We start from the raw sequence: 15,299 nt of genomic DNA, 5'->3' as shown, positions 1-15,299 counted from the left end.
GATTCTCGTACGCATACATCAATTAATTCCAAAGCAGTTTTGTTGAGTTCTTTATAACCCAGCTATTGAGGCATATCAACATCTACAATCCTTTTCTCCATTCACTTAGTTCAGATCGCCGGCCACACACTCACGCCAACGTCTCTTCGCAAACCCCTCCTGAACATGCACAATTTTGGTTTTGTTGTTTTTTTAATGAGATCACCATTGCATCTATACACCACCATCTGCCTGCATCCAAAGATCCTAACTTCACAAAGAGAGTGTATGTGGTTTAATTGGTTTTTATATTAACAAATTCAACTTTGTAGAAGATATAGAATGCGGACAGTGAGAGCTTAAACTCAGCTCCATACACACCTGTCGAAGCATGAAATGAATCTGACCTGATCCATGACGATGTTTCCACGGATTTTCGAGATGAACGAACCACGTCTTGATCTTCTTCTCCGGTTGCTTGAGACCTGCAATGGTTTTTCGGGGGTGTGGGAGGTGACTGCTAAGAAATCTCAAAGATCTCTTGTTTACAGACACAAAAAAAATGGTGGTGGCTCTTATTGAGCATGACCCTTTAATAAGGAGGGTGGAGATCTCCTTATATAGAGAGCCTCATGGCCACCATCATGGTACCCTAATGGGCCTAGCCCAGTTAGGGTTACCTCACAAAACCCCCTCAGCCCAATAACATTGTATTAGTCCATATAATAAAATAAGCCAAACATAATAAATTTAGGGTCGTAAAACCGGGTTTAGTACCATACCCCTACAAGCCCCCCAAGTCCAGTGATGCTCCTGGGCGCGCAAGCGTCTAGGTGGAGCGCTGGACTTTATGAGGTGTGTTAGGCCATGAGGCGGTTTTTTTCCATTTTCTTCGGCCTTGTCTTAATTGTCTTTGAGTTTTTGGAGGTTTTCTTCATGATGGTGACATGTTGTGGTCTTTATGATAAGGATGGTGCCCTGGCATGAGTAAGATATAGCACGCATCATAACAATAGTGGCGCGAGGCCTGATAAAAGGTAGAGCGCGCATCTCGATAATAATGTAACAGAACTTGCGCGCGAGGCAGCTTACGAGTTTATGAGAATAATAAAGCCTGCGCGCGAGGCGACTTACGGATCTATAAGAATAATAAAGCCTGCGCGTGAGGCGACTTACGAGCTATAAGAATAATAAAGCCTGCGCGCAAGGCGACTTACGAGCTATAAGAATAATAAAGCCTGCGCGCAAGGCGACTTACGAGCTATAAGAATAATAAAGCTTGCGCGTGAGGCGACTTACGAGCTATAAGAATAATGAAGCTTGTGCGCGAGGCGACTTACGAGCTATAAGAATAATAAAGCTTGCGCGTGAGGCGACTTATGAGCTATAATAATAAAGCTTGCGCGTGAGGCGACTTACGAGCTATAAGAATAATGAAGCTTGCAGCGCGAGGCGACTTACGGATCTATAAGAATAATAAAGCCTGCGCGTGAGGCGACTTACGAGCTATAAGAATAATAAAGCCTGCGCGCAAGGCGACTTACGAGCTATAAGAATAATAAAGCTTGCGCGTGAGGCGACTTACGAGCTATAAGAATAATAAAGCTTGCGCGTGAGGCGACTTACGAGCTATAAGAATAATGAAGCTTGCGCGCGAGGCGACTTATGAGCTATAATAATAAAGCTTGCGCGTGAGACGACTTACGAGCTATAAGAATAATAAAGCTTGCGCGTGAGGCGACTTATGAGCTATAATAATAAAGCTTGCGCGTGAGGCGACTTACGAGCTATAAGAATAATGAAGCTTGCGCGAGTTGCGGCTTACGAGCTATAATAATAATAAAGCTTGCGCGAGTTGCGGCTTACGAGCTATAATAATAATAAAGCTTGCGCGTGAGGCGACTTACGAGCTATAATAATAATAAAGCTTGCGCGTGAGGCGACTTACGAGCTATAAGAATAATGAAGCTTGAGCGCGAGGCGACTTATGAGCTATAAGAGTAATGAAGCTTGCTCGAGTTGTGGCTTACGAGCTATAATAATAATGATAATGACTGGCCCACAAGGGCCTCTTCTACGCAGGATGACTATCCCAGCTTGTCTCAAAATAATAATGGAGGCACAAACGGGCCATAGTAATAATGTTATGGGTGCTTGTGCGATTCGTAGCCGAACATTGGCGCGTGGCCGTTTGGGATATTGTTAGGCTCCCGCCCTAGGATTCGGATGTCTTCCATCGCGATAATGCAGTGGTGGTATACCACGATAGTCCCCTAGTTCATTGCTGCTAAATGAGGTTGTCCTTATCCTGATTTGGGATTAGACTATTCTCATTTGCTGTGTCGCTTGAGCATAGGCTTTGGCTTTGTGTTATGCGCCACGCGCAGATGTTGCATGCGCGTGCGCGTAGACTTTGTGTCATGCGCCACGCGCAGATGTTGCATGCGCGTGCGCGTAGACTTTGTGTCATGCGCCACGCGCAGATGTTGCATGCGCGTGCGCGTAGACTTTGTGTCATGCGCCACGCGCAGATGTTGCATGCGCGTGCGCGTAGACTTTGTGTCATGCGCCACGCGCAGATGTTGCGTGCGCTGTGCGCGTAGACTGTGTGTCATGCGCAGATGTTTCATGCGCTTGCGCATAGGCTTTGGTTTTGTCATGCGCCACGCGCAGATGTCGCATGCGCATGCGCGTAGACTTTATGTCCCGCGCCACGCGCAGATGTTGCATGCGCGTGCGCGTAGACTTTGTGTCATGCGCCATGCGAGATGTTGCGTGCACTGATGTGATGTGTGAGCATGTGATGCGTAAGCACATGTAATATGCGTGAGCATATGTGATGCGTGAGCATATGTGGGGCATGAGCATGTGATATGCGACTGCGCTCAAGCATCATGGTGGTGTGCATGTTGAACGGAGCGGAGCCGCGTTAGGTCTTGTATTCGGCGCGAAGCCGTATGGGTTTATGAGGATTCCAACCTTTAAGTTTGGCGCTTGGCCTGATGGGTTTATGAGGATTCCCAACCTTTAAGTTTGGCGCGTGGCCTGATGGGTTTTGAGGATTCCCAACCTTTAAGTATGGCGCGTAGCCATATGGGATATTATGAGGATTCCCAACCTTTAAGTATGGCGTGTAGCCATATGGGATATTATGAGTATTCCCAACCTTTAAGTATGGCGTGTAGCCATATGGGATATTATGAGGATTCCCAACCTTTAAGTATGGCGTGTAGCCATATGGGATATTATGAGGATTCCCAACTTTTAAGTATAGCGTGTAGCCATATGGGATATTATGAGCATTCCCGACCTTTAAGTATGGCGCGTAGCCATATGGGATATTATGAGGATTCCCGACCTTTAAGTATGGCGCGTAGCCATATGGGATATTATGAGGATTCCCGACCTTTAAGTATGGCGCGTAGCCATATGGATATTATGAGGATTCCCGACCTTTAAGTATGGCGCGTAGCTATATGGGATATTATGAGGATTCCCAACCTTTAAGTTTGGCGCGTGGCCTGATGCGCGCATGCACGGCGATGGAGTGGTGACTCGCCAGCGCGCAGTGCGTGGCGGAGGTCTCTTGCGCAAAACCCACATGGTGGTTTCCGCGGTGGTTTCCACTGGCGTTCACGCATGTCGGCGGAATGGTGACCCGCTGGCGAGCATGCGTGGTGGCAGTCTTCTGCGCAAAACCCACATGGTGGAGGTCTTTTGCGCGAAACCCACATGGTGGTTCCCGCGGCGGCACATGCATGGCTGCGGAGTGAGAATCCGCGGGCGCGCGTACATGGCGGTGGAAGTCTGGTAATTTTTGGATCAGTAATTTAAGAGTTAGATCTGCAATTTTAAACCTAAAATCCAGGTCTGTAATCTAGATCTAGATCTGTAAATCAGATCTAGATAGATCTGAGGCTACGGAGCGGATTTAAAACCATCACAGATCTGGAGACTTGATCATTCGAATCAGACAGTTTCTTTTTGCACAGATCTGGAAGCCTCCTTTAGATCTATGGATCTTTTTGAGCTTTAATAGAACAAGCCTTGAAGCCTTTTTCTGTAAACTTCCGATCTGGGTTTTTCCTGGGAGAGATCTGACAGCCGAGAGGAAGATCGAAGGGTAGTTCGTTGCCGTCCCACGGATGGCGCCAATGTCGAAGCATGAAATGAATCTGACCTGATCCATGACGATGTTTCCACGGATTTTCGAGATGAACGAACCACGTCTTGATCTTCTTCTCCGGTTGCTTGAGACCTGCAATGGTTTTTCGGGGGTGTGGAGGTGACTGCTAAGAAATCTCAAAGATCTCTTTGTTTACAGACACAAAAAAGTGGTGGTGGCTCTTATTGAGCATGACCCTTTAATAAGGAGGTGGAGATCTCCTTATATAGAGAGCCTCATGGCCACCATCATGGTACCCTAATGGGCCTAGCCCAGTTAGGGTTACCTCCACAAAACCCCCTCAGCCCAATAACATCGTATTAGTCCATATAATAAAATAAGCCAAACATAATAAATTAGGGTCGTAAACCGGGTTTAGTACCATACCCCTACACAAATGATACAGAGTATGATTACTTACCGACCATTAGTGCTCCAGGTCTCTCATGACCAAAAAGTTTTTTTTTTCGCTGATCAAATAAATGGCACAATAGTAATATTATGAAGAGGCTGCTGCTCAGGTTTGGTACATCGTTTTTAGTGATTGGTCAAAACTAATTAATTTTAGTGAACATATAAAAAAACAATTTTTTTAGTAAATGGGTCAAAAGTTGTAATTTTAATAAATGATTAAATGTGACAAATTTTGAACACGAAATTTTACAATTTTAATTCTGGTGTATTATGAAGTTGATATAGTGATTAAGGATGATCATCTTTGAGTTGAAAATTTACTTTTTCCTCTTTTCTTTATGACTTAGGTAACATCAAATAAGAAGATTATTGTATTACAACTCAGTAATCCACTCAATGATAGGCGTTGGCGGCATGAAGATTGAGCTACGGTGGTGAAGAAATAATGTAATTTTGTGGGAAAAAGGATGAAGAGAATACTAAGCAATCATCAAATGAAATCATTGGAGAATCTTTGAAGTGGATAAGCAAATATTGTGTTTGTTAAAATGTAAAAAAAAAAGATGGTTATTATATTATAACATTAAACAACCCGTCCACCGGACGGGTATAAAACTAGTTTTTACATGTTTTACTTAGAATTGGGTATGTATAAAGTCTTTTTGTATGGATGCTTTGATAACTAATGATTTAATTAAACTGTATATAATTTAAACGTGTCACATAAAACCAATTAGGTTGTTTTAAAAACGAAAAGCCCACTTTGGGGTGCACATGCTTATAAGAAATGTCAAAGTCGTCTAGCCACCTCTTACCAACCATTTAACTAAGACTACAAGACGAGGGCACGTTGTAAATAACTAATTGATTTGTTTATAATAAATGATTAATGATTGATAATTAGCAACGACAATGAAATGGAAAAATCTGTATAGCATCATCAAATATTCTTATAAATAAATACACCATCTCTATATTTACTCGTTACACCTTTTCTTTTAACTAGAAAGATGTATTAATTAAATAAAACTTCTAGCAAAAAACTAGACATCGTTATAAATAAGAGTGGAAGTAAAGTAGAGTTTTGACCTAACAAAGCTTCACTCATTTAACCTTTAAACTTGTTAAGATTTTGATGCGTCAAGTTGATTACTATAAAGCTATGTATATCAAACTTTTATCTTATGAACTCATTACTTATATTAGTATAATAATATTAATATAATATAAAATAATATAATAAGAAATTATACCGTAAGTATTATTATACGATACAAAATGAGGTATTCGATTAAGTCTCTCTTGTGACAATAAATAGGAGATTTTGGTTGTCTCGGAGTGTTTTTTTACCTACGATGAGTTGTTTACTTTATTTTTCCAGCTTGGAAAACAATGACTCTTCAGGTTAGGTTCTCTTTTAACATAGACATCTCGATGACCATGGATCAACTTCGTTCAACGAAACATAAAACAAATGAAATCTTCCTCTTAGGGCATTCGATTCCGCGAATTGGTAACCCGCTTTGTCGGAGTATACTGTTGTGGCTAGCATTGTTAGGAATGCTGATGGGTTTTCTCCATGAGGGTGGCCTTTTGGTCGGGACTGATAAGACATATGATGTACGAGCCCTTTCGAGAGCGTGCCTGCCTACACCTCATGGTTCCATACCGGAGAAGGAGATGATCGTGTGAGTCACTATTCTTTCACTAATTCAAATGACCGTTAAAAAATAAATAATACATTATAAAATCATATAAAAACGAGTTATTTAATGAAATAATATATTTAATATTTGAGAAATAAATATCAGAAATTGAGATGATAAGATATTAGTTGTTTTTAATTGGGTTGCTATCACTTTCTGGTGGTGGCACTTTCACATGTAGACAATAATCCTCCTCTTCCACAAGTCAAATCCATTCAAACCAATAAACAAACGCGTCTGGATATATTCATTCTTCTTACATTATTCAATTCTCAAGATTCAATCAACCACGTTCTTTCTTCTCTTCTTCCATCTCCATATATTATACTCCATAAAAATCCCACCTTTAAACAAACTGGGTTTCATTTTCATGGACTCAATCCCACCAAAACCCCATCTGGGTATCTCAATTTCGATCCAAAAATGGGCGTTTGCATCAGCAAAACCAAGAACCCTTCAAGACCTGACCTGGGTATTCCTTACAATCACAGATCCGACGAGCAAACATCGTTTACACCAAATCTCCAGCTCCGGCAGACCAAATTCCGGCCAAGAAACACCGCCGGCACCTAGTCCCAAAAGGGTATTCAAATCAGACTCAATTCTCGGCAAACCATTTGAAGATGTCAAAGAACACTACACCATGGGTAAAGAATTGGGCAGGGGTCAGTTTGGTGTTACATATTCTTGTATACAAATTTCAACTGGTCAAAAGTATGCTTGTAAGTCAATAAGTAAAAAGAAGTTGATTACTAAAGGTGATAAAGAGGATATGAGAAGGGAGATTTAGATTATGCAGCATTTGAGTGGTCAGGCTAATATTGTGGAGTTTAAGGGTGCTATGAGGATAAGCAGTCTGTGCATTTGGTTATGGAGGTTTGTGAAGGTGGTGAGTTGTTTGATAGGATTATTGCTAAAGGACATTATAGTGAAAGAGCTGCAGCTGGTATTTGTAGATCAATTGTGAATGTGGTTCATGTGTGTCATTTTATGGGAGTCATGCATAGGGATTTGAAGCCTGAAAATTTCTTGCTGTCTGATAAGAGTGAGAAGGCTTTGCTAAAGGCAACTGATTTCGGGTTGTCGGTATTCATTCAAGAAGGTATTTTCTTGATTTTGTTTGTTTTGTTTTTGGATCTTTAAATTGCTTGATTTCAGCTGGTTTTGTGTTAAATCATGGTCACATGATTTGGATTGTTCCCCTTTCGATGCTTTGGATTTTATCTGTGTTGATTTTTGGATCTTTAAGAAGAATTATGGCAATTATGTCATTTGATCCTGAAAAATTGTGTACTTGAAAAAGATTATGAAATTAGTCTTCGATGATGGATCTTGAAGTAGAATTCTAGCCAATGAATCCGTTAGTCCTGCTAGATTGTGTGTTAAGTTACGGTTAATCATATTTTTATATATGGATCTACAAGTAAAGTTTTGGTAATTGAGCCATGTTAACCTACAAATTTGTGTTTTACCTTAAGAAGAATGTCAAATTAGTCTTTATATATGGATCTTGAAGTAGAATTCTAGCACAATAAATATATACGCTTTTAAAATTTTGAGTTATAATACGCGGCTGAATCAATCTGTTCATGGATATTCGAGTAGAATTTATCAAAATGACCCTTGAATCATGCAAGAATGAATCTTACAACAATTGGTTAAATCAGTCTTTATCCATGGATCTTTTAACGAGTCCTTACCCTTTTTCGCCTTTGAGTTATCTGTTTTTTTATATGGACGTTCAAGTATAGTTATGGCAATCCGACCAATTTAATCATGCAATATTGTATTTTTATTAGTGCCTGCAAGATTGTGTCTTTTTATTATTTGATAAGTCACTTTTATCCATGGATTTAAAGTGTATTTTTTAGCAGACAAACCTGATATGGTTTCGTATTTGTTAATTCAGTATTTATCCATGAATCTTGAAGTAGATTTCCAGCAAAAGAACCCTTCAGTCTATCAAGACCCAAATTTTAAATAAAATTTTTATTTCTTGTTTTGGTTACGCAATACGCATTTTAAATGTACATGATCATCATCATCGTACTCAGTATATCCCACCAATAGCAATTCTATGGTAGGGTCTGAGGAGGGTAAGATGTAGACAGCCTTACTCTATCCCATAGGGATAGAGAGGCTGCTTCCGGTGAGACCCCCGGCTCGATAGTAGTTTTGCATCAAGCCTTGGACATAAGGCACATAGCACTCAATCATCGGGACACCGGCTGATCGGTGCATGTGCCCTTGTCTTTCGGCTATCAACGCCACCACATGATGCCTGATTAACCTTCCGCCACTTTTAACGTTATTTTCACGAGATTAGTAAAATAACGTCAAAATTAGTGCAATTTTACTTTTGCCCACCCGAGGGTTCACACATATATACATTATATGCGCGCACCGCAAGCAGGGCGTATATTAAATGTACATGATGATTTATGCTAATCTTGTGATAATGGAACAAAATATTTCAGGAAAATCATATCGAGATATTGTTGGAAGCGCGTATTACGTTGCACCAGAGGTATTAAAAGCGTAAATACGGAAAAGAAATAGATATATGGAGTGCAGGAGTAATGTTGTACATTTTACTCAGTGGTGTACCTCCATTTTGGGCTGGTAAGTTGCAAATCTCACCAAACTTGTTTGGGTCGGTCAAAACTGGTTTGTTGTGTGACCCATAGCCATCTTTTTGACCATTCTTTATAAATAGTTAATGCATTCAATGGTTACAAAAAAAAAACAATAGCATTCAAAATTGATGGTATAACTCTTTGGATAAAAATACTAACGAGGTTGTATAAATTGAGTGTTTGGTGACTTTCAACATGTTTGACCCATTAGGGTTCTTCTTTTAGCTATTTCTATTTGACCTGGTTGAGATAAAACAACCTGAATTGACCCTTTAATAAGAAAACTGGTCAAAACTACTACATTTAATTTATTATGGTTACAAAAAGACAACAGGTATTCAAAACTGATGACCTAAATCTTTGAAATATAATATGTGGATGACTTTTAGCATGTTTGACCCATTAGGGTTCTTTTAGCTCTTTCTAATTGACCCATTCATAAGTAAACAGATCAAAACTACTACTTCTAACTTATTTGCTTACAAACATAAAACATGAAGATTTCACCGGTCAATTAAAGGGTCAGAACTAGTCCAAGTTGGAAGATGTCATTGTTTACTACGGGCCTTTAATCTTTCATCCATTTTTTATTAATAATTTGTGTAACTTATGATTACTTAAACAATGTTAATACATTAATAATCTAATTGTTTGAATAAAAATGATTAGGAGGTTGCATACATAAAAATGGGATGTAATTTATACAAAACTTTTTCTCATTTCATGCACAATAGTCATATGTTTTTACAGTATTACCCTCACACTATGTAAGTGGTTAAAAAAATTAATAACATTGGATAAAGGTTAACTGTGTCCAAACATATATAGCTGTGTATAAAGTACTAAAGAAAAGCTCTATACGAATCATATCACACTAAAAGTTGACTTTGAGCAACTTTCATCCTGTTTGACCCTTTGACCCATTGACCCATTTGACCGGTTCTTTAGCTATTTCTATATGACACTAAATAGTTAGAAACACAACTCGATTCTACACGATCATAAGCTAACGGGTTGATTATTTTTATCTGTATTTCATTTCATCATAAACCTTAAAAAACCTACCAAATTGCAGAGACCGAGAAAGGAATATTTGATGAGATTTTGAAAGGAGAGATTGATTTTGAAACTGATCCTTGGCCATCGATTTCGGCTAGTGCCAAAAACCTTGTGCAAAGAATGCTCACACTTGACCCGAAAAAGCGTATAACTTCTGCTCAAGTTCTTGGTATGATTAAATTTTGAATCTTAATTTAATTTGTGAAAATCTTTTACATGTCATAAAAATGATTTTAATAAATATATTTTTTGCCTTTTTTTATTATAGAGCATCCATGGATTAGAGAAGATGGTGAAGCATCCGATAAGCCAATCGATAGTGCAGTTCTTTCAAGGATGAAGCAATTCCGAGCTATGAATAAACTCAAGAAACTTGCTCTCAAGGTTTTTCTATATTATATTGGCTAAAATGGCGGGTTGGGTTGGGTTTACCCGCATTTTAAGTTTTTTAAACTTTTTTCCAATTTGAGCTGACTAAAATGCTAGCCAAATAGATAGGCATGTAAACAAACCGAACGTCCAGTGAACCGTTCGACGAGAAGTTCGTTCATTTATTTAATGAACGAACATGAAAATAAGTTTTTTGATCACTTAAATAAACGAACGAACATGCATGTCCCGTTTGTGAACGTTCATTTATGCTTGCTCATTACGATTGTTTGTTTAAATATTTATTTAGATATACTTTTTATTATATTTTAAAGTCTTTGGTTTGATATCTTTGTTCACTTTTGAACTCTTGGTTGTAATGATGACAGTATTTTAGTCTTTAATTTGGATATTTACATTTACTTTTAATTGGTATTCATTTATATTTGTTCTTTTATTTTTCATTTTTGATATTTATGTTCTTTTGTGTTCGTGAGCCGTTTGATGAGCATAAATGAACCCGAACATGTTCGTATTATTAATGAACAAACACGAACAAGAAATTTGTTTGTTTAAGTGTTCGATTAAAATAAACGAACTAACACTTACAAATCGATAAATAGACTTACACTTTAGGCATATGGGTAAGGCAACAAAAGGGACGGGTTGGTTAACGGGCTAAATATATCGGTTTGTTTGGCCTGAAGCAATTGTTTTCCTTTTATTTATTTATTTTTTGAATGGTTGGTCTGTGAAATTTGATTATGGGAACTATATTATGTAAATGATGATTTAATTTTTTATGCCTTTTGAAATTCAGGTAATTGCTGAAAATCTATCAACAGAGGAAATCCAAGGACTGAAATCGATGTTTATGAATATGGATACGGATAAAAGTGGCACGATAAGAACTTAAAACCGGGTTGGCTAGACTGAGGTCAAAACTCACTGAGTCAGAAGTTAGACAACTTATGGATGCTGTAAGTTGGTTTGAATTTTTCTTAAGATTCTTTCTTTGTTAAAAACCTTTTCTTTTCTAACATCAAAAAGTACAACCGGATTTTCAAGATTTTAAGAGTTCTCAATTGAAAATAATATTTTTGAAACATGAAAAATGAACTTGAGTTTTTAAGATTTAAATTTCTGTTAAGAACATTATTCAAACATAAAAAATGAAAATGAATCTTCAAGATATAAAGAAGTCTCTGTTAAAAACATTTTTCAAACATAAAAGAATGAACTTGAATATTCATGATTTAAAGAATTCTCTCTATCAAAGTAACATTTCTCGAAAATAAAACATGAACTTGAATTTTCAAGATTTAAAAATTATTGGTTAAAAACATTTTTCAAACATAAAAAATGAACTTTGAATATTCAAGATTTAAAGATTTTTCTGTTAAAATAACATTTCTCAAACATTAAAAGAAGTTAAATTTTCAAGATTTAACGATTTCATTTACAGGCGGATGTAGATGGAAACGGGTCGATTGACTACATTGAGTTCATCACAGCAACAATGCATCGACACAAACTAGAACGTGAAGAAGATTTGTATAAAGCGTTTCAGCATTTTGATACAGATGGCAGCGGGTATGTAATTTAATATGTTAAATATTAAAACAGTATTATTGAAATTTGACTTTTGATGACTCCTACCCCTAAATGGGTAATATGGTGTTAAATGGGTCGTGTTCACGTATTGGTGGGTTGAAGCTGAAAAATTGACACGAACCCAAAAATTGTGTCTGACACATGAACCTGAACACGACATGGGATGACACAAACACGGGCTGTTTAACCACACAAAATTATATTGTTTTATGTTTTTGATATTAATAGTCTCAAAATAACAAAATTTTACAACCAAAGATACAAATCTATGTAAAATAGTTGCATTTTAGAAACTTGATACACGTTTCTTTTTTATCTTTTAAGTTTTGGCATAAAATACCCAATTATTACATAAAAAATATTCTTAAAAAAATTATAAAAATACACGGGATAACGGGTCAACACTTGAACCTATGAAGTTGACCTAAAACGACTGAGACCCTCTTCGTGTTAGAACTGTGTCGTGTTAGATGTTCACACCGTGAACTTAAATAAAAATTTGGTCTATGTTCAGGTTTATTACAAGAGATGAACTAGAAACAGCAATGAAAGAATATGGAATGGGTGATGAGGCAACCATCAAAGAGATTATATCAGAAGTGGATACCGATAATGTGAGCTCTTCTTCGTTGTTTTCTTTTTTAATTGTTTTTATTTATTTAACTTTCAATCTAAATGAAATCATTTTTGCAGGATGGAAAGATAAATTATGAAGAATTCTGCAACATGATGAGAAGTGGAACACAGGGAGGAGCAAAGCTGTTCTAAGACAGTTTCGCTGTGATTAAAAAAGACCCGAGTTACTTTAACTTAATGAGATGTTATGAACCTTGAGCTCGATTCAATCGAAGTCCATGAACGTGGTTCGAACCAGTTATGCGTTTGTTCGGTTGTTGTTAGGGTTTGGGCTTGTATTTTCTTGTGGAATTCTGTAAAAATATGCACAAATGTTCTGTAATCATATTTCTAGTTTCGAGTGTTTGGCCAAAATTTTAAAGTTTGAATGCTATCTAGTTGACTTAAACATGGGTGTCTTATCTAAAGTTTGAACATGTCTCACTTTTTTTTTATTTTGAAAGTTCAATTTTTTGGACATGGTAAGACTTAAGTTATATTATACTATTTGATGTATTGATTTTTGTAAAGAGTTAATAGCCATTTTCGTCCCTGTGGTTTGCTGCTTTCGTCACTTCAGTCCAAAGTTTGAAATTTTGTCAATTTAGTCCTTATAGTTTTAAACATTAGCCAATTACGTCCTCCTGTCTAACGGCATCCAACTAGGCCGTTAGTTTAAGGGGTATTTTTGTCTTTCTCCTGTTTATTTTTAGTTAATGGTTATTTTCGTCCATGTGGTTTGATACTTTTGCTATTTCAGTCCAAAGTTTGAAAATTTTTCAATTTTATGTTTAATTGAATTCAGTTTTTGTTTTTTTTTTTTGCTACTTTTAAGTCCATGATGGAATTCATTGGTAAAGTGGTCAGAGTAATTCCCTAAAATTGAACTATACCGAAAAAGCTAAAATCGTTTCTTTGATTAATGCATAATAGTTAGGGTTTAGAGTTAACATATCATAGCAAACATCTGGGTCGAAATCAACATCAAGAGGTCGAATATCCCGCATTTCTATGTTTGCTCAAGAAATTGATGCACTAAATCGCATGTGTGTTCTTCAAATCGTGGTATTGTTCTTGAATTCGTCAAATTCAACCCTAGAGTTGTTGTCAATTTGAAGAATTCAAGAACAACACCACGATTTGAAGAACACACATGCAATCTAGTGTATCGATTTCACCATTGGGGGGGGGGGGGGAGTTTATGAAATGGCTAGAAACTAAATAAGAGGGGGGTGATTATTGTTGTCGACAGAGTAAATGTAGACCTGTTTTGGTCGATGCTCGATGATTTTGGGCTTGGATTATGCTCTTAGGAGTTATAGACCAAAACAAAATCACCCCCCCCCCCCCCCCCCGTGGTCAAGGTAATTAACTGAAACCGCACTATACCGATAAAACTAAAATCGTTTATTTGGTTAATGCATAATAGTTAGGGTTTGGAGATTAACATATCGTAGCAAACATCTTGGATGAAATCAACATTAGGAGGTCGAATATCCCGCATTTTCTTGTTTGCTCAAGAAATCGATACACTAGATCGCATGTTTGTTCTTCAAAATCGTAGCGTTGTTCTTGAATTGTTTAAATCAACAACTCTGGGATTGAATTCGACGAATTCAAGAACAATACCACGATTTGAAAAACACACATGTGATTTAGTGCATCGATTTTTTGAGCAAACATGGAAATGCGGGATATTCGACCTCTTGATGTTGATGTCGACCCAGATGTTTGCTGCGATATGTTAACTCTAAACCCTGACTATTATGCATTAATCAAAGAAACGATTTTAGCTTTTTCGGTATAGTTCGATTTTAGGGAATTACCCTGACCACTTTACCAATGAATTCCATCATGGACTTAGTAGAAAAAGTAGCAAAAAAAAAAAAACTGAATTCAACTAAACATAAAATTGAAAAAATTTCAAACTTTGGACTGAAATAACAAAAGTATCAAACCATAGGGACGAAAATGACCATTAACTAAAAATAAACAGGAGAAAGACAAAAATACCCCTTAAACTAGCGGCCTAGTTGGATGCCGTTAGACGGGAGGACGTAATTGGCTAATGTTTAAAACTATAAGGACTAAATTGACAAAATTTCAAACTTTGGACTGAAGTGGCTAAAGCAGCAAACCACAGGGACGAAAATGGCCATTAACTCTTTTGTAAATAAACAAGAAAACATATGTCAAGGTTTCAAATGGGAAAACAAAAGTCATGGAGAATTAGAGAGACCAAATTAGACATTAACAAGACTAGTATAATACTTGAATCATTTTTTATTACATAAAAAATTGTAAATTAAAACCAATTAATAATCCACAATATTCTTCTAATTTGCCTTTTGAGTGGCTTAATTTGGGTAGGAAAAGGTTATGGTAGATATTTCTTAAAATCTTACATGAAAAGGCTGGTGTAGATAAAAGATCGAATCAATTGATCGTGTATAGAACTTATAAAGGCTATGGTAGCAAATTTGTGAAGCTAATGATGAACAATTTCGGATTAGTGTAGGAAGGTCTAGTTCTTAAAATCAGGTGAGTTAGAATTTTATTAATATTTTTTAATAAAATATGTTGTTAGCGTTTATTTTATTAATATTTTTAATAAAATGTGAACCCATGTCCTACATAAACAAGTCTTATACTATTGTTAAGCATGGTGAAATTAGAATTTTAAAATTAAGTGAACAGGATGTTGATGTAAATGAATAACTGGAAATACCTACAAAATAAACG

The 15,299-nt window shown here is 36.9% G+C and overlaps 1 pseudogene; it reads left to right on the top strand.

The window, feature by feature from the left end:
* The first annotated feature begins 6,630 nt into the window (after positions 1 to 6,630).
* LOC143548160 (calcium-dependent protein kinase 9-like) lies at positions 6,631 to 12,966 on the top strand (annotated as a pseudogene).
* Positions 12,967 to 15,299: the final 2,333 nt, after the last annotated feature.

The sequence above is a fragment of the Bidens hawaiensis genome, unplaced genomic scaffold (genome assembly GCF_021521415.1).
Source record: "Bidens hawaiensis isolate Kalapana, Puna unplaced genomic scaffold, B.hawaiensis_p1.1 tig00014913_1, whole genome shotgun sequence".
NCBI classification, from domain to species: domain Eukaryota; kingdom Viridiplantae; phylum Streptophyta; class Magnoliopsida; order Asterales; family Asteraceae; genus Bidens; species Bidens hawaiensis.
The sequence above is the reverse complement of the archived record's forward strand: the minus strand, read 5'-3'. Positions and strand labels throughout refer to the sequence as shown.